Source organism: Micromys minutus (assembly GCF_963924665.1).
Source record: "Micromys minutus genome assembly, chromosome: 12".
Taxonomy (NCBI): domain Eukaryota; kingdom Metazoa; phylum Chordata; class Mammalia; order Rodentia; family Muridae; genus Micromys; species Micromys minutus.
In genome coordinates, this window is record NC_137981.1 from 46,682,662 (window position 1) to 46,703,777 (window position 21,116).

Below are 21,116 nucleotides of genomic sequence, written 5' to 3' on the forward strand. Positions count from 1 at the left end.
CTTTGAATTTGTAGTAGATTGAAGTTAAAAGGTTGTTTAACATCCCAGAAGAGAATTTAGTAATGCTTAAAGCTGCAGGCTTAGAACTGCTGGGACTCATGGGGCTCTTAGGTAGACTAATTGCATTTTGCTTTATGAGATGGCTCTGAGAGTTTTGGGGACCATTGGTAGAATAGTTGAAAGGTGATGTGTTTGCAGAGACATATGATGGGCATCCTTCACTGTCAACTTGAATGGATTTAGGGTCACTTGGGAAACATGGCTCTTTGTGTTTCCATGGTGTCCTTTTCAGGGAGTATTAACTGTGATGAGAAAAACCTTCCCAAACCTGAATGATTACCATCCCATAGTCTGAGGTCTTATACTGAATAAATGAGAAAACAATAATGAAGCCAGATAAGTATCAAAATTCCCCTTCCTCTGGACTATGAGCAGTCCTATGCATATGTTCCTGCTGCCACAGACTCATCCTGCTTTCCTTCACACCATGATAGTCTCTACTTCATCAACCATAAGCCACCAGAAATCTTTCGTCCCTGACAGTACTGTTGGTCATGCATTTGGCCACAGCAATGAGAAAAGAGTAAAAGATAGGCTGTAACTTAAGGTTGAGAGCCTTATCTGTTCTTGTTCTAGCTCCCAAATAATCTGACACAGATGCCTGTTTAGTTTATTAACAAGCTTTAAGCACTGTGACTAGACAGACATTCATCTATTCTAACATACTGTTATTTGCCTCCCAGCCATAATCCCCATGTTAATTGCAGTCTGAGTCTCTCCTTGAATGGATTCTGCCCCATGTGTGTATCCTCATGGCAAATCCCTTGGCAAACTACTCTCCACAACTCTTTCAGACATCCTGTCTCATGGCCACTCCTCTTCTTTCCTCATGGCCTCTTTCTCCACCCTGAGACTCTAAGCTGGGGTAGGAACTCCAGTCTTCTGATCTCCTCTGCCCAGGCATAGGCTGAATCAGCTCCTTATTGACCAATGATGGAAAACAATTTCTACATAAGATTGACATCACAGATGCTTAATCATGGTATCATCCAGACTGTAGGCAAATGTCTGGGCATAGAAATCAGCATCTGAATATATAGTGCACAAGACCAACCCCCAACAGTGGTCAACACACTGGCCTTGGAAACTGAGCCTGAACAGAGTACATCGGTTTGTATTTTTAGAGATGGGGGAGTTTAGCACGCATTGGTCTGGGAGGAGTTATGGCTAATTGATTATGAGAAAGCTGAAAAATGAAGTTTCAAATGTCCGACTCTCTTAAAATTTGAAGCAGTAGCTAAAGTCGGTATTTTTTAAATTAAAGTTTTCCTGAAGTCATAGAAGTTAAATACAGAGACTAAGACAAAAATGAATTTAGGAATCAGACAGTCCTCCATCCCCCTCCTTCCGGTTGTTGGGAGGCTGTGCAACATGGATTGAATAAAGCTTTTAAAATATGTTCTTATTTTAAAAATAATATTTTATTTATTTGTTTGCTTATTTATGTGTGTGTGTGAGTGTGTGTGTGTGTGTGTGTGTGTGTGTGTGTGTGGTACATGTGTAGGGTGTCAGTTCTCTCCCACTGGGCTCTGGGGTTGCAACTGTGCTCTTCAGGGCCTTTACTGAATGAGCCATCTTGCCATTCCCACTTCCTCGGGATTTAAAGGCACACACTAACTCACATGGCTGTGAGAATTAAAGGAAATGAAGCTCGCAAATACCCAATATACATGATTATTTGTATTTTGGCACTCTGAAATTGTCCACCATTAACCGCCCTGAGAAATACCTTGAAATATTGTGTTTGGTTTTGTTGTCTTGAGCTCAAATGTTACAATGGTTCTTTTGGTAATATTTCTGTCTTAAATGCAATCATGCATTTCTCTCTTTACCCACACAGAGCATCTTTTAGCATTCCCCAGAGGCATGTACCACAGCTTGGCCCCACAGTGAGATATTCCCCCTGCCCCAGCAAATACATATCTTAGCCTAGAAGAGTGTGGATTCTCTGCACTGATGATACAACTCAATTTTATCACTTTCAGAAGAAAAATGTTTTCTTTCACTGCCTGAAAAAAAAAACTGCACATTTCAAAGAAAAATGGTAGTTGCAAGCAGGTGAGTGTTTTATCTTCCAAACACCAGTTTTTCCACTTGCTCCCTCTGCTCTCTCTGAATAGGCCTCCACCCTTTATAAAAGGGAATCACCGCTCTCTAAGCCAGGACTGCTGCTCCCATCAGCCTTTCCAGAGCTCACCTTGCTGATTCCTCTTCCACCAGCAATTCCCCCAGTCTGCTGCCTCACCACTCTTGGTTTGTGAATGCCTGAGCACTTTTCACGCACACCTCTCCCAGTTCACCCTGCCCTTGGGACCACTCTCTTTCCTCAGTCTCTAACTTCTCTCTCAGCTGGGGCTGTGTCCCACTTTTCGCCCCAGTGAAGCATCACTGTCTATCTCTCCCAGGAAATGGCTCTTGTCAAGGGCCCCATCTATCTTAGCATGCCAAGACATTGGGGGATCCTCTTCTGTCCTCCCCAACTGATGTCCCTGCTGTCAGCACAGACAATGGCCTGCTCAGTGAACTTTCTAAGCACAGGAACTTCTCTGACGGTGAGTCTCCTGTTCCTCTCTCAACTCACTGGCTGCTTCCTCTTGGCTTTCTGTCTTCTCTACTGGACTAAAGTTTGGAATTAGGTGTGATTATCTTCCCATAAGGAATGGTGGGAGTTCAGATAATTGTCTATAAATGGCTCTTCTTCTGGACCATTATTATCTTTATTTTCTTTCCCTCTTTCCTCCTCCCTTTCCTGTCTTTTCTCTTCCCACATTTCCCCTTTTTTCTGTTTTTCTCCTTTTCTTCCCCATCTTTCTCTTTAAGATAATGAACACATATCGAATACTTTCTAGTTTATTGGTAGACATTGGTTAAGACACTAGACATACAGGGATGATATATGCTGTGTTAAAAAAGTCATGGTGTACTAGCAATTTTTACATAGAGATAAACATAAAGATTAGAGCTGTTGGGCTAGGGCTATGGGCAGGTATATGAATGACCCAAGGGCTACTGAAGGCAGAATAGCCGCAATTAGTGGAGAATTTACTCTGAAATAGAAATGGCTCATTCCTGTCTTACTCTAAACCCAAACCACATAAGATGAAATAAACCAAAGACTAGATGAAAAGTTAAGAAAAATAACTAAATTCTGAAATTCAACTCACAATAGAGCTTATAGATCAAATAACCTGAAAGCTGTTTTTAGCATGAAGTTTTATTTTAATTGAGTAGTGTAAGGTTATGGTTTTATAAGTCCAAAGGTTCCATGGGATTTCTTGTGGAAACTGGAGTTCCTGGCTTGTGGTTTTCTATATTTCTTTCTACTGAGTTTAGACACTTTTAGCTGCTTATCAGCCTCTTTGCTATTTGTCTAGACTGGGAATTGATTGGTTCTGAGGAAAATTTATTTTTTTTTCTTTTGAAAGTCCTAATGGGGGGGTATGAAATGTATTCCCCTCATCTGCTTCTTTAGTCCATACATATATGGTTCTTTTCTCTCATGCAGAAAGCTTACATAGATCTATAGTCAGTGCCTGTGTTATGACTGTGGGATGTTCCTGAGTCAGACCACCAATATTCTATTATTACTTTCTTACGTATTTTCATGTAAATGGTTGCATTTTAGTTTGTTTAACTTTCAGGCATTTGCTGCAAATCCATTTCTCCCCAGATCTCTGCTAGAATGTGAAAGTCCATATCAAGTATTCAAAGACCATGCCCTTTTCTGTGCTGACTTCCTCTCTCTGAGGCTTTTTTTTTTTCCCCTTATGCATTTTATCCTCTTCAACTTATCTTGGCGTCTTTGTCTTTGGAATTTTCCAGTTAGGCCTGGGTCACCATTGTGTCTGGTACACAGACCTGTTTTGGGGGCTCTCTTTGCACTGGTATTTCTATATTTGTGCCCTGAGCTAGCTCACTGCTTTGGAGCTTCTGTTTTTTAGAGAAACTTGAATAGGGAATCTTTTTACTTAGAAACTTGCAAATCATTGTTCTGTGGTCTAGAGTTACACTGAGTGGCCTGGAGCCTAATTCTTCCCTGGTGAGAGCCTCATCTAAAATAATAAACTTCAGCAAATTCTTCTAGTAAAGGAAAATCGTTGCTAGGGAAGACATCCTTTGGGTTTCTCTTTCCACTTGCACTGGGAAAGCTCAGAGGAGTTTTCAATCTGAAAACATATAGGGTTCAGTTTCTGAACATTTAAAAAATTATTAGTTTGATTTTTTTGATATATTTTTCTTGCTGGAATTCTCATTCAGAATTCAGTGAATCAATTTTTGTGTTTTCTGTCTTTTGAAGCTTCACACTTTTTTTTTCTATCTTTCTTTTTTGCTTTTTTTTTTTTTTTTTTTTTTTTTTTTTTTTTTTTTTTTAGCTTGTAGGAGCCTGATTTTGACCTAGAATGTCCTGTATCTGGATTATTTTGTTGTTTTCTCATGGTTATGCTATTTTATTTGTCTGAGAAATATTGAATTTTGAGTTGTTCTATTGACATTCCAAGATTGTCAATCACTCTTAGAATCTCTAATGATAATCATGTGTGTACACATGTGTGCATGTACATATGTGTATATGTGCATATGTATATATATATATACATATAAGCTCATGTGTGTGTGTTTATAAGATCGTGTGTGTGTGTGTGTGTGTGTGTGTATGTGTGTGTGTGTGCACGCGTGCGCGCGTGCGCGCTTGTGTGAGTTGATTCCTTTTAGAATATTTTGTTGGTGGCAGTCATTATCCTGTTAGTGTTTTGGGGCCATTTCTCTTGAGTACTGATGGTTTCCTAGAAAATAAAAAAGCAGCCAGTCTGGAAAGCACATGCTTAGTTGACTGCTTTTTGGAGTGGTTAGTGCGGATCACTGCTGATTTTGGCTTAATTTGCTTGTGTTTTGACTGCTGAAAATAATTAATGCCTAGGCAGTCTATGGGTTGTTGATAGGCCTTGAAAAGGGCCAAGGAAAGCAGTGTCAGATACATGGCTCTCTAAATAAATGAGGTAGTGTAGCTAAGCCATTAATTATTTCTGCCTGGGTAACACATGTTTCCACGGGCTCTCTGCTTAACCTCTATCCTCCCAACACTGAGAAATCCTTTCCCTCATTGGTGGCTTCTACAAGGAATCAAAGCTAAAGTGTCCCTAGCTGTGATGGTATAAATGAATGGGCTGGAAGCAGGTTTAAGTGATGTAGGGTACCAGTGATGTGATGTAGGACACCAGTGATGTAGGACACCAGTGATGAAGGACACCAGTGATGTGATGTAGGTGGTCATGTTGGCACTTTCATCTGTAAACACTGTAAGCTACCCTTATTCATTCATTCATTCATTCGTTCATTCATTTGTGTGTGTGTGTGTGTGTGTGTGTGTGTATGTGTGATATGCATGTATGTAGGAAAATGGATAAAAGCCAGAGGAGTATGCCAGGCACCTTCCTGTACTGCTTCCCACCTTATTTGCCTGAGTCAGTCTTTGTCTGAACCTGGAGCTGACCAGTTATTGACTAGGCTAACAGGACAATCCCCCAGTCTGCCCCTACCATCTCTGAGATTACAGCAGGAGCAGTAACACCCAGCTTTTAAGTGAGTGTTGGAGTTCTAAACTTAGCTCCTCATGCTGCCTAGCAAGCACTTGTCCCTACTGATCCAACCTCCACAATGCAGCTATCCCTATTTGTATCCATATTTACTATCCTCATCTGTCCTCACTGTGTGGAAGTAACCTCATTCCCTGAAGAACACTGTGTGTTACATAGCCCAGTGCATCCAAAACCTAATACTTTTCTTATATACTGTTGTAAGTCAATTTATTCTTGTCCTTATCACAGTTTTTCCTGACTCATTTCGAGACCTACAGAAGGTTTCCTAACTAGTCAGGGCCTTACTTTTATTATTTGTTAAATGGAAATTACGCTCCCATCACACAGGATTATGTAACTAATAAAAGATGAATTAAGGCCAGAAAACCCATAAGCATTATCAAACCACAGTATTCACTCAATGAGCATTAGCTCCAAGACTGTCAATACAGAGCACCAAGTTGTGTGCAAATCACAGGTTTGTTCTGAGTACAGGGACATATGGAAACAGCTTCTGCTCTTTATCATAATTTCCATTCCAGGAGCTCCCCTCCTGCGGTGTGGTGCCTTGGTGTAGAAGGCAGGAAGATCAAACCCCACTAACAGTGGCCTGGCTGTATTGTAGAATCTCCATTTCGAATGGAAGACCCCTTGTTACAGCTTCAGAGGAAGGAAAAATGGTCCTGTCATGAAAGCACACCTCCAGTGAGCTAAGTAAAGAGGACACCATTCCCTTTTCTAGCATCTTCTTGTCCACAACACCAGCAGTTACCTTCATTTGTTTGCGAAAGTATCTGCAAGAGCCTGGGTGGGTGATAGCTATCACAGCGCCTGGAAGCTCTGTGGAGCCAGTTACAAAGTAAAACCTCACATTTTAATAAGGAGATTTAGTTTTTTTTTTAAAGAAATTCATGAAAATAAGTGTTAAATGGAAAGATGTTCGTGAAGTACCTCTACTAGGCAAGACAAATCTTCAGGAAGCCCAATTTCTATCATTTCCCACACCTCTGGATAGTCTCTCCTTGCCACAGAAACTGCTTGTCCAAATTCTTCACAGAGACTATTAAACAACAGTTACCATTGATTTCTGTTTGCTTTTGAATTCTGTTTAAATTTTATCATGATATTATTTTCAATATACCAGGGGATTTTATTATGATACTCTCACACACACATAACATGTTTTGAGCACCTTTTACCTCTGCCTCTCCTTCTCCCTTTCTCCTTCTCATTCATAGTTAACCCCCCTCTCAGCTTGATGTCTCCTCCCCAGGGTTCCACATGCAAACTAAAGCTGACTATGCTTGAGTTTGTGGGGCTGATCTATTTCACTGAACTTGATGACAGCCTTTGAGTTCTTAGCCATTGCCTTGTGGAAGGTTCGCTCTCCTCAGAATCCTTCATCCCCACCTGAAGCACAACCGTTAACACCCAACTACTGTGCCACCCCCTCAGAAGAAAGTCTTAGTCATGCCCAAATTAAATTACTAAGTATCTGAAGCTAATGTCACAATCCAAAGGCTTAGCAAAATAAACCTTACCAAAGCAAATCCCTGCTTAGGGGAGAGTTCTGTCTGAGATAAAATGTTGCTATTACCCTGTAAGAATGTCAGTTTCCAGCTCAGCTCCAATTAAATGTATGGAATATATAACGTTTGAATGTCAGGGCTGATTCGTTCAGCATTTAATAACACAATGAGAAAATGTTATTCTTAATAAAGTTTGCCAAAGAAAGAGACAGCAGCCATGTCTAGCAGCTATGATGTTATCTGGAAGTGCTCCTGTGGAAGGCTGAGGTAGTTGGGATGCTTGACTAAGGAAGCCCTGCCTGTTCTATGAGACTGCTGCAATGAACCTCTCTGTCCCATGTAGTCGGCCTCATCTCCTCTGCCTCTGACTTCACAAAATTCTCCAGCACTTTGTTCTCCCCAGATCCCGCTTGGGCCTCTCTTTTCTCTCTGCTTATTCCTACAGTGTTTGGTCACTTCCTCTGTTCTCGGGGCTCAGCTCACACCTCTAGGTAGCCAAGTCCAGTAGTCATCCGTAGTCTTCCCTTCTAAGCAGTTACTTTTCCAACCATATGCTAGGGATGTGCTTGTGAGCATACTGCCAGTGTCTCAAATTCAAAACAAAACAAAACAACCTCTAATTCTTATTTTCTTCCATTTCCTCCTTTTGATTTTCTTTCTTTTTATAAATGGTAGGGCTTTCTTTGAATCACAGACTTTCAAGACATAAAAGGTGCATTGAGTCCTGATCTTCTTTATATTCTGCTATCTGGAAATGCCTTCCATTGTTCCTTTAAATCAGCTCAATTCCACCCGTTAGACACCCCTTTTAGCCTTAGGTCTGTGCTAAAGTCAAGAGATGAACAACAAACAGACCGATGAGAAAAAATTGTGTCTGTAGGAACCTTACAACAGAGCAGGAAAGGCAAGATATGGACTTAATGTTATTTTTAGAACCATTTCAGGTTTTCCATACCTCATACTCCATTACTCTTAAACATTGGAACTATTTCATCCTGGGTAAAACTAAAAAGAAAAACCATATAAGTGTATATTGTACAGTGAGAATACCCCCCATGTTTCTATACTTTCATATTTTCATGAAAATTGTGGCTTTATCACAGTTTGTATGTGTGCTCTCTGATATTTCTATCAGTAGCATATATCACCTGATTGATTTGCTGTGTGCCAGATGCTGTTTGTTCTGGACTGCTTACCCATAACAGATATTTTGTCTAAGACTGAACCTTTTATAAATGGAAAACCCGAATGCTGAGCCTCACCGTCTGGCTCCAATGAGTAGACTATGAGCCACAGCGCCCTGCTGCTTGCCCTGTGCCTCTGAACCCCTTTCTTCCCTCCTCAGCCACAAATGATGAGGGGGTGACCTTGACCCCCCAAGCCAGTCTGTTGGCTACACAGTCACTTGTGATTTGTGTGACTTGGCTTCAGTAGATGAACTTGACCCTTTTAAGGTTACTCTCTTGAGGATTTAAAATAAGATACAGAGCCATTGTCATTTTTATAGATGCCTCAAAAATATGGGGCTTTTCTTTCTAGTTCTGACATACTTTAGAGTTTAAACTTGATATTGAGGTTAAAATAACTTTTGATTCACTCCATTTAATATAAAATAATATTAGATGCTTTGAGTTAAAATTTAATTAAAAAATTGTATTGATATCCATTTTTTGGTACTTTTTATTTTCTGTGATTTATCTCTGATAATTAGTCAATGTAAGCTTTTAAGGTTTTACTCTAGTAGTACCTAAAAATTTATATTTGAGGAATTTGGTTTTAACACTTGTTTTACTTTTTCCTTGTCTGGATTTACTGATCTAGAACTGTGAACGTGTTCAATTTTAACTCCAACATTGTCTGTTTTGTATTTTTGTTAACTTTACCAATTTCTTGTATTACCACAACTCTGTATTTCACAATTAAAACCTAATTAACCTACTTTCCCCTTTCCCTTTCACCCAGCCTTCCATGTTTCCCCCACTTTACTCTCTCAATTGATGACTTTTGGTCTCTTTTCCTTTAATTGTTACAATTGTGTGTGTGAGTGTGTGTGTGTGTGTGTGTGTGTTTGTGTGTGTGTGTGTGTGTGTGTGTGTGTGTGTGTGTGATGTGTGTGTGTCTGTGTGTGTGTTTGTATATTTCTAAGTAAATAAAAGCAATCTGCTCCGACTGTATAATGTTAGCTGTGTGTGTAGGATTTCAAGGTTGATTGATACTTGTTTTTTTTTTCAACAACTTTATTTTAAAAAACAAAGACAAAAGAACAAATTTCAAGCATTTTTGCATAAAAGCATATGAATACATTTTTGTCAGTGCTTGGCTTTTTTTTTTTTCTCTCTCAAAGGTTTGATAGTGTGCATTAAGGTCTTACAGTTACAATGAGCATAAAGTACATGTGAAACAGGATGTAACCCGGAATTAGTCAAAGTTTTCTTGGTGTGTAAGGATTGAGCATAATGTTTTTTTTTCTTTTTCTTGAACTTCACATAGTCTGTGAGTTGTTTCTGGGGTGTTTAGAGCTTTCTGGGGTTAGTATCCCATTATCAGTGACTGCATGGGGAGACTCTGCTGGGAAGACTGTTTTCTCCCATTTAGGGTGTTCTTTAATTGTGTATACTTCTTTGTCTAGGGATAGGGCCCTATGTGCTTTCCCCCTTCTACATTAATATGTCATTTTTGTTCAAGTCTTGTTTAGGCAGCCATATCATCGTGACTTCATTGTTGTATTTTTCCTGACATTTTTAGGAAACATGTCACAGCACACATTCTGTTTCTTGGGCTCTTTAAAACTTTTTATGCCTTCTTGTCATTCCCCAAGCCCTAGGTACAAGAGTCATGTTGTCAATTAGTTACTTGGGACGTGGCATCACACACTCGTTCTCTGCATTCTGATTGGCTGTGGTTTTCTATACTAGTGTCTGTCTGTTAGAAGGAGGAATTTCCTTTGTGAGGCAGGAGGATCCATTTATCAGGCCAGACCGTACAGAAGAAACTTGTGCAAGAACTGGCTCATTGGAGAGGTTGGATGTGGTACTTCAGGTTTTCATTGTAGAGGTTTTTCACCTTCATGGTTAGATTTAGTCCTAGTTATGTATTTTTTGGGGGGGCTATTATGAATGGGAGTGTGTTCAGGATCCTCTTCTCCATGTTTGTAGTGGCAATACAGAAATGTTAGTGGTTTTGTGAGTTGACTTTGTATCCAGCTATTTTTCTGGAATTGTTGATCATTTTCCTGGAAGATTTTTTTTTAATGATCTCTTATTAGTAATACCATCTCAGAGATAGTTTAACTTCTTTTCTTATTTGTATTTTTTAATTTCCTTCTCTTGCTTTATTTTTCCCATGAGTGTTTTGAGCACAGTATTGAAAATAAATGAAGACAGTGAGCACTTCCATTGTATTTTTGATTTTCCTGTGATGGCTTCAAGGCTTTTTCTCAGTCTCATTTGCTATGAGTCTATTCAAGCTTTTGCTATCTTCTTTGTTTAATTTTGGTGGTTTGGATGAATCTAGAAATTAGAAATTTGACCATTTCATTTTTTCCAGTTTAATGGAGTAGAGAGTTGTTTGTTTGTATTCTCTTAGAATATTCTGAGTTTCTTTAGTGAATCTGTTCATTTGTGTTCTTTCTTTTAGTTAGTTGAACCAATTTGTTAATTTCCTTTTAAATCTTGTCAAAGAACCAGCTCTTAGATTTTTTTTTAATTCTTTGCATTTTTTCTTTGTTTCTATTTTGTTAATTTTTGTTCTGATTTCAATTATTAGCTACTGGATTTAAATTTTGTTTTTGTTATTTTTCAAATTTTTGAGTTGTATAATTAAATGATTTATATCTGCTATTACTTTTTAATGTAGGTGTGCGTAGCTATAAATTTCTCTCATAGGACTTCTTTCAACATGTCCCATACTTCTCTGAGGTTATATTTTCATTTTATTTAATTTCTTTATTTTCTTTTTCGTGACCCAGTCATTTTCAGTAATGAGTTTTTATACTTTTTAGGTATTTGTTTGTTGCTGACTTTAAGTTTTGTTGCATTATGGTCAGATAAGCTACAAAGTATTTTAATCCTTAAGAATTTGCTAAGATCTGTTTCGTGTCCCAGAATGTGGTCTATTTTACAGAAGCTTCTGTGGGTTGCTGAGGATGCATAATGTTCTATGTTTCCTTTGGCCTAGATTCTTCTCCCCCACCTATTCCTATAGTTCACAGGTCCAGTTTTTAATGGTGACATATGTATCCTGTATATTGCTTTCCTGTGTTCTGTTTTTCAAGTTTTCAGTATCTTTGCTTATATGGTCTACTTGTTCTCCTTTATCTGCGTGTCCTTGTGTTCTGTCTTTTTGATTCATTCTATTTTAAGGCTGTACCTTAAGCTTTATAGTTGCATTGGTGAGTTTTCTAATCCATCTTATTTTCATTTGGGGTTCTCTTCAGTATCTCTCCTTATTCAGTTTTCAATTCAGTGCCTTAGTCACTTGTCATAGTCAACCTTAGGTTTGTGATTTTCCATTGAGGGATATCAAATAACTACTTAGTCTCTTTAAAGTTTATTGGGCTGTTTTTGTGTGTCCTTTAAAGCCATTAAATTCATTGACATTTATGATATTTTCCATGTCCTGGAGTTTTTCTATACCACTGGTTCTCAACCTATGGACAGCTATCATTGGAACACCATTTGTTTCTGATGGTCTTAGGAACTGGGACACTGCTCTGTAGCAAAATTAGATTTATGAAGTAGCAACAAAAATAAATGTGTGGCTGTGGTCCCTAAGGCCATCAGAAATATGTTTTCCAATGATTGCTACCCACAGGTTCAGTAACACTGATCTAAGTAATTCTTAAATTGGAGGACATCTTTGTAGGACTGGTGGATTTTGATGGGAGGGTTAGAAATATTGCCTTGGGCTTTTATATTATTTTTGCAATGATATTTGGATCTGTAGGTTTATTTTGTTAGTTTTGTGTCTGATATGGACACTGCAGGCTGAGGCAGGACATAGTATGTGTGGACCAGGTTAGGCTTGAAAGTGGAAAGTGGCCTAGTTGAATTGATGTTAGGTGGATACTAGAGGTTCAGATGGTACCTAGGATGGGTGTCCTGGTCCCAGCCTGCAGTTTAGAGGTGGATATGGTGCTTGCATATGGTACATTGAGAATGGAGAATTATATGATCTTATCTGGCAGGACCCCGGCTCAATATGTGTGGGACCTCACTGGACTAAGTCTGTTGATGTGGCCAGTAAGGAACCTGTAGGTTATATGAGATAGAAACAAAGCTGTCTCTATGATGCTGGGACACTGTATGTGGGTTCTAGGCTAGATATGGGCATTGAAGAGGGTGAGTGAAATTGAAGATCAGGTGGATTTATCAGGCTAGTCCCTGGAGCAAGATGTCCCAGACCTGTCTGGGCTGAAAGGTTGGATGTAGTGCAAATGGCATGTGTCTTGATATGAGCCTGGACATTGTAGGTGAGACAAGTAGGACTGTTCAAACTAGACTGGGGCACTGACTGCCAATTAGAGCTGGGGCTTTGTAGAGGATGCATGGAGCAAAACTGTCCAATGGTTTGCCAGGCTATAACCTTGTAAAGGATATGCAGGTCCTGTCCTGGCTAAGAGGTTGGATGTGAAGAGCAAGAAGCCAGTAGGAGGTGGCAGCATTAACACAAGCAGGACTCTCCAGACTTCATCTGGGCACAGAATGTGGACCTCAGGCTAGAGCTGAGATGTTGGGGAGGATGGGTGATAGGGGAAGGATCACCAGGCTAGTACATGGAACAAGATGTGTAGGACCTATTACCATGACTCTCACACAGAGAAGCTCATATATGTCCAGATTGTAGCGGAGATTTCCGTTTCCTTTAGATACAAGTATTGTCTTCTGTGTCTTCAAATTTCATCGTTATGAATTATATCACTCGAAGGTGATTTCAACAGTTATAAATCTAAGTCAAAGTCACCAAAAATAGATTTAAATTTAATTAAAATATGCTTTGAAATGTCATAGTTTTACTCTAAGAACTTTGATTGTTTTTAGAAGGTTTTTAAAACTAGTAAATGACAAGGCTGAAAACATGTGCATTTCTCGGGTACTGTGGTGTGTCATTAAATGGAGACACTTTGGAAGGTTTAAGTTGAGTCTCTGCACTTCACCATAATGTCATCACGCACTCTCTGTTTGGCACTGTGTACGTCTCTCTCTTTTCATCTCTATTCCATTGTATGATAGCTCAGCAGGATGATTTCTTCCCACCTACTTGAAATTAAAGTTAGAGATATCTAGATATTTGGGTACTTGGATTAATGCTTAGTTAACATTTAAATTAATATTGAGCATTGTTTGAAAGAGGACAGAGGTCAGAAGTAGCCAAAACAGTGAAACATAAGTTATATTTCAGTCATCTTAGAAAAAGGAAGAAGACAAAAAGAAAAATAAAATTAACACAGGCTGCAAAAACGATGAAACTTGAGGGCCTTGTGGCTGGGAAAGTAAGGTGACCACAGAGAGACAAATTCCGCATGAGTCCATCTGTAAAATGGTTTAAAACTCTCCCGTATTCACAGAATCAAAGAGTGAATCCGCATTTGTCAGTGGCTGAGTAAACAGGGAACGGGGGGCTTACTAATCATAGGGCACGAGTAAGTGTGGGGATCTATGGAGTAGCAGTGTACCCACTAGCATACTTAAGGTGGGCCAGCAGACTCCATGACCCCTTGTTCAGTCTGCAAATACATCACTGATAGAAGTGCTGCTTAATGTGGGTTCCTGTCATGGTTTCTTGGGTACCACATGTCCAGCTTGGGTTGCTTTTGTTGGCTCTGTCTTTTTGTGATATGCACAAGCCAGGATTTCCTTCCCTCCCTTCCTCCCTCCCTCCCTCCCTCCCTCCCTGTCTCTGTCTCTATATATCTCTATCTCTATCTATCTCTATCCAGATCCCTATCCCTATATCTATATCTTTCTTTGTGATCTCAGATAGACCCATAACTTTGAACAATAATGTGCACTCTTCTCGCTGAGCTATTTCTTTGACTAGGTCCTCTCAGTTCTGTTTGTGATCTGACCACCAAACTTAAAGTTCTTTCCAATTTACTTACTTGAGAGACAATTCAAACAGAAGAACAGTCATATAGTAAGAACAGCCAGTGCTATGCTAGCTTCCTCACCCAAGTTGCTACAGTTATAACTTCTACCCTTGCCATGGCCGCCAGGAGTCCCTGATTTCTCTTCCTGCTTCCCAGGCTTACAAGTCATCCATCAGCTTCAGCAGTGTTTGTAAGTCCCCACCCATGCTCAGAACTCCTTTGGATGCTTAGATTTCTACATTTACAGAATGAGAGGGCAACCATCATGTGGTCTCTGCCTCCCCTTTCCTCTATGCCTTTATCCTTTCTTGCTTATAATTGCACATAGTATTCTTACTTTTGGGACATACCGAGCTCATTTGCACATATATTTTTGCTTTTATATTGGCCCTTTCTTGTATTTGTTACCGTTTTGGCTAGACTGAGTTTTACGTCCTGGAAGTCCTCTTCTTCAGGGGAAATTTCTTACACTCTAAGTCTGGGGCTCAAGTCAAGAGTGAATCAAAATTTATACACATTAAATTTCTCATATATGTGACTTCACTCACTAATATTTACAGTAATTTAAGCATTACATTGGTTCTAACAAAGATTAGTAACAACTAATGGCAAAATACAATATCTATAACCATATGTGGCCAGCAATATTACCTTTACCATTTTGGGGTCATTAACAAGTGAAATCAAGGTTACTTAAATACAAGCACAGTCATAATCATGAAGACCACTCTGAGGGTGACTGAGGGGCTCCCAGCTGGTAGTATGTGAAGTGTAGATGCACTGGATACAGGCATGGTTCACACCCAGGGTAGGATGGCACTGGAAACCACGGGGGTAATAATGCCACTGAGAACAGCACACAGTATAGCTTTTGGATATATTCAGATATTTTTAATGTAAGATATTCTGATTGCCCCTGGACATAGGCAACAGAAGCCACAGAAAGATTATATGAGGAGATGATGCTGTGTTTGAATCTTTGTTCAACTAACATCCCTAGGGACTCAGTCCTGGTTTATCATTTTGTATGACTTGAACCTTATTTGTTTCCTTTTAGGTCATTTCTTGGTCCCAATATTATAGTGTCATGCTTATTTGTTGTTCTTGGATTTTTTTTTCTGACAAGGCTCCTGAAGGCAGAAGGCAGAAACTTTGTGACTGACATACTTGATACCCAGAGTCTGGCACATAGAAGTTGTTCAGTAAATATTTGCCCTGTCAACATACTTGGGGGCTAAATTGTGTTTTACTATATCTCTTAAAATTCTTTTATTTTTTTAGATTATAATATAGTTATATTCTTCTTCTTTTTCTTTTCTTTCTCTAGACCTGCTCATGTAGCTCCTTGCTCTTTTTGAAATTCATGGACTCTTTTAATAAATTATTGTTATAAACATGTATATGTGTGTATGCTCACAAGTATTTCATTTGCTCACATTTCCCCTCATGTCCTTCAGCATTTGTTGTTGGGTATTTGCTGATCTTTGCTATTCTACTGGGATAAGATGAAATTTCAAAGTCCTTTTGATGTGCATTTAGCTAATTTCTAGGTACAAAGAACATTTTTAAAAAATATACTTCTTAAACATTTTTTTCTGTTTTTGAGAATGCTCTGTTCATATTCCAGGTCCATTTTTGAAAGGGCCATGTCTTACATTGGTTTTTTTTTTTTTTTTTTTTTTTTGAGTTCTTTGTATATTCTGGATATTAATTCTCTACCAGAGGTATGGGTAAAATTACCTTTTTCTTGATGGTATGAAACGCTAATGAAAGTGGCAGTCTCTAAGATAACAAATCTGTCTTCCTTATGGGCATTTATTCAATGTCTTGAAGGTTTTTATTGCCTGATAACTATCTCTTATATATGGTAGGGTATGTAAACTGTTCTTCATGAAAGCTGAAAAACTCTATGGGCAGCATAGCAAGTTGTGTTTGATGGGCGGACTCTTACCCTACAAAGGAGTAGTTTTAGTTCCCTGGAATTGTCTACCTCAAAAAGAGTCATTCAATTCGGTCACCTGTCAGGATGGAAAAGAAGTAAAAACACTGGGATGCAAGCTAGTAGTACCATTCAAGACTCTGAAATGTCCCTAAGGGAAACATTTTTACAACACACACACACACACACACACAAACACACACACGAATTATTTAAATGGTTGAAAAAATAGAAATGTTTAACATTGCAACTTTTTAGTACACATCGTATATTTGTTGAGCTTCATCAAGCACACCCCCCAAATATGCACATTTAAAATTTTTTTATAGAGCTCTAGTAAGAGAAAATGTCAACTGAACTCTTATCTACACAGTACTCCCAGAATTAGCCTTGTTTTGGCATATGCTAAAGGAACTTTAGACTGCTCTAATTTAGCACAAGATATGTTACATTTTCATAGTGTTTATCTCCAATGCTTTGCAGCTGTTTTGCTAGGATTTATCCTTGCCCTCTGAGCACAGAGCAGATCGTACACTGTGACAGACATCATTTTATTGTGTGGAAGAAACTTCATTTCCTAAAGTCTGGAGACAAAGATGCCTCAAAGGTCAGCCAAGTGCTGAAAGTAGCTGTTGATGTAATGCTTGAAGGATGGTTCACGTACTAGAACAATGCCTTAACATATCATTAAGGACAGCTATTTGTTTTGTCAGACACTTTTCTTTGAAAGGAAAAACATAGCACCAGAAGAACCGATTTGCCTCTGTGTTTGCTTGCGAGCACATATGTATCCAGGCTGGTGTGGTACATAAAAAGGTATGAAGATAGGAACCAAGAAAAACAAAGATAAATGGCGAATTAAAACTGCTGTTGAAGATACTAGGCTCCCCCACTTTCAGCACATGTGTAGTGCTTATTTATGTAGTTTCTAGAAGGCCTGTCCTTTCATCTTATAACCACAGTGACAACCCCTTGCCTTTTTTTTCAACAGTTGGCATTTGTGGGCTTTTTGCATTGTACTGTTCTGCAAATCACTTCATGCCTCGACTTTCCTGATTTCATGTCAGACAACCAGATTGAATAGACCTAGAGTTTCATACCTGATACCTGGCTTCAGTGCAGTTGACAGGGAATACTGGACGTTGGATGTTTTATGAATTTCTAGCTGATGGAGGAAAGAATTTTATATAATGATCTTATTGTATGTCTTCATCCCAGAGAGTTGACTTAAGCAAAGCTGGAAATGGTAGGACCCCAGTGTGAATGATGACATCTATAATCAACTAAAACCCAAAGACAGGATACACCTGGGAGGGATTTTGGCTTCATTTGAAGTGAGAAGATCTACTTCTAATACAGATCATGAGGCAAGAAAACAAACCTTTAATCTGGATCTTGAATCCAAATCTAAGCCCGGCCTTGCCTTTCACAGGAGCCTTCATAAAGACAGGGAAGAAGGACACTTTGGCTGTTTGCCTGCTTGCCTTCACTAGCAAGTCCATCTCTTCACACGCACCAGCTTCTATGTCTTTGGAATTGCAGCATGTACTGAAGACCATAAAACATCCAGCCTTGTGGACCGAGAAACTCATGGATTCTTGAACTTTTCATTTCACCACTGTATTTTTGTGTTGTGACTTGGGGTTGTGGAGATCATTCTTTGTTGTGTGTATGACGTGTGAGATTTTAGCTTGCCTTAGGTTGGACTAGTGCAGGAATTGCATGGGGGAGCTTTGCCAGGGAAAGAAGGTCATGAGCAGCTAGGGTTGAGGATGTGGATATTCCAAGGGGCAGACGGCAGTCAGAGGAACTCAGTAGGCTAGGATAGTGCTTTAGCAAATGTTCAGAGTTCTAACTGTGAGCTTTGGAAGATGGTTTGGAATGGTCACTGGTTAGAAGTTATAAGAAGTAGAATCCTAAGTATGGAATATTAAATAGATCATGTAGGAAAATAATGTAGATTACTTATCCACTTTGACCTATAGAATACGAAAACCTTGAAAAAATAATGCAGTCACAGAGAAAGTCAGGTCACCCAGCATCCTGTTCTCAATGTGACACATGTTTGGAAGTGCTATCTTATATGAAGGAGCTGTGTAAGCTTAGTCTACTGTTTTGATGCTTTTTTAAAATTATAAAAGTAACAGATATCCATTGTGAAAATTTTCATAAGGCAAATGGGATAAGGGGAACGCTGACATTTTCTGTTGCTGAATTCATTCCTACCTCAGTGTTCCCGCTGCCCAGTATGGGCATTTTGCCTACTTCATAGTTTCTGGTTTAACCATACAGTGAAACCATCTTTCGACACACTACATAGCTACACATCATGTTTTTTATATCACCCACATTGCTGCAAATATACATTTCAACAAATTGCTTCAACACATACATTGTCTGCCATCCAAGTACTAATCAGGCCCCACCCTCTTTAGCTTTGGAGTCCAGATGAAATCCAGGATCTTTAGGGTGATTAGGTTATATACAATCATGGTATTTTCTATTTAAATATACAGATTCCATTTTTTAAAACGCTCATTCTATTGTACACATTCTTTTTCCTTCCTCCTCTTCTCTTTCTCCCTTCCTCTCCCCCTCACTCCTTTCTTTTCTCTATTTATTTCTGCTCGGCTTACTGACACAGTTGGCCTCAAACTATTTGAGAACTGAAGAGAGCCATGAGTTCCTCACTCACTGATAATTACTGGGCTTGCAGGAGCAGGCTCCCATATCTGGCGTGAATTCATTTCTAAATATAAGTTTACAGATACATGTTTGGAGAAACTCCTGGAATTTCTTAGGTAACATTGTACCAATTTAAAATTGCTTTATTGATTACAGCAAGGTGCCCTCTAACAGTTATAATAGTCTGTCCTCCCTCCAACAATACGCATGTCCCTGCCTTATGCCTGTGAGAAGCCGCCATTTATCCGGATCTACTCCACACTTGTAGGCACTGCTTGGCATCTTAGTTTTTAGTTCACTCTCTGCTGATTATGAGTGAGATGGACATTTTCTTATTGTGTTTCTTTTTTCTGTTTGTTTCTTTCTCTTCATCCTATTTCTCTCTTTTAATAGTGGATAAATCTGTCTGCAAATGAAGGACATCATCTGTCTGTTACCTGAGCCTAAATCTTTTGTCCCATTTGTGATTGTTCTAGGTTTTTATTGGCGTGTAGTGTTTGTTTGTAAGAGAGTTTTAAATTTTTATCTGTTGAAATTTGTAAAGACAGGCACATTCATAGATAAGAATTTCTGCAGAAATTCTGGAGATCTGGGAGGGCATTGTATTCTCCAAAAGGCAGAGGGGAGTCCCATTGCTGCTCAAATGCCTGTGCAGAGAGAGAGGGGTTGGGGTTTGGGTTCAGCTAGCAGAGGAGGTGTAGTACCTAGGTTGGGTCACCACTGGGAAGTGACTGGGGGCTCAGGCAGCTTCAAGGGATGAAAGCTTTGGGAAAGAGCCCTCTTCCCCAGGAAGTGTTACAGCTCTATATGACAGAAGCTCTCTGGAGATCCTGATAGAGTAACTCTCACACCTTTATTCCTTCTGGATAAGATCTTATATTACATTTTAGGGCAGGTTAGGATCTGACAGCAGATGCTTTCAATTGGATTGGTCTGAGATGTTAGGGATGCCTCGTTTACATGTGGAGAAGGTTGGGGCATTGCCACTAATATCTTCTGTATAGGGTGCTGTGGTCACATGACAGGAGCCTGGTCAGGGAACAGGGAGAAGTTCTGACTGTCCTTTGGTATGAAGTACCAGGGCTTTTGAACCCACTCAGCCTTACCAAGTTTCCCAGCATAGTTAATTGCCCTACAAGGAAATGTAAAAAAAAAAAAAAAAAAAAAAAAAAAAAAAAAAAAAAAAAAAGCCACAGCCACCCTCTACCCTTGACCAGAGGCTCTCAGGACTTGTCCATGCCATTCTGTCTTGATGTGCTTCTCAGGTTCCCTCCTTTGATCTCTACAAGTTGTGGAAACTTGAGTTACATCCCTATGTCATTTGTCTGGTTGATGTCTACATCCCTACCCATTCTCTATTTCTAGTCAGTTACTCTTGTGGTTGACCAAGTCTTCATGTGGCATCTCCCTCATCTTGCTTTTAGCTCTGGCATCATCCCTAAAAATGTTTTCCCAACCATCAGAGTTCAATATGCCACACCCCCTTTATACAAGTGCCCATGTCTCATGTCCCATGATGACAGTTGGATTCTTTTTGAAATAGGTTCTCATGTGTGTTTTTGTTTGGGGGGTTATTATTTCTCTATTTCTGATAGAATGCCACCGAGGGATTGGTTGCATATGTGAAGGACTGCCTTAAATTATAATTGATATGAGAAGACCCAGCCCATTGTAGGTGCCACCATTCCTATGCACGTGGTCCTGGGCTATGCAAGAAAGTAATCTGAACATGAGCCTATGAGTAAGGCAGAGAGTAAAGTAGCAAGCAGTGTTTCCTCTCCAGGTTCTTGCCCTGAGCTCTGGCCCTGGATCAGTGATGGGCAGTACTGGAAGTGTACGATGAAATGAACCCTTTCCTCTCCAAGGTGCTTTTGATCTTGAGCGCTTTTGTCACAGTGACAGAGAAGCAAACTATAATAGAAATAAAATTTCTTTGTGAGACTATGAAGTTAACCTTAGACTTTTTCATGGCCTTTGCCTAGCAGTTCATTTTGGTACAGAATTTGTACAAAATTTTATTAGTTTGTTTGTTTTTTTATCATCCATATACTGGAAGTTGATATATAGTGAGTAACCATGAAAATTTCTCATTTTTTTCTGATTGTCTCATACTTTCCTGAATGAAGACCTGCATGACACATTTGAACGTTACCAACCGTCTATGTTTCACTAGTCAGAGAAGACCCCAGTCTCCTATTTTGGCCACAAGATTTAATAAAAGAGCAATGTCAGGGGCTGGT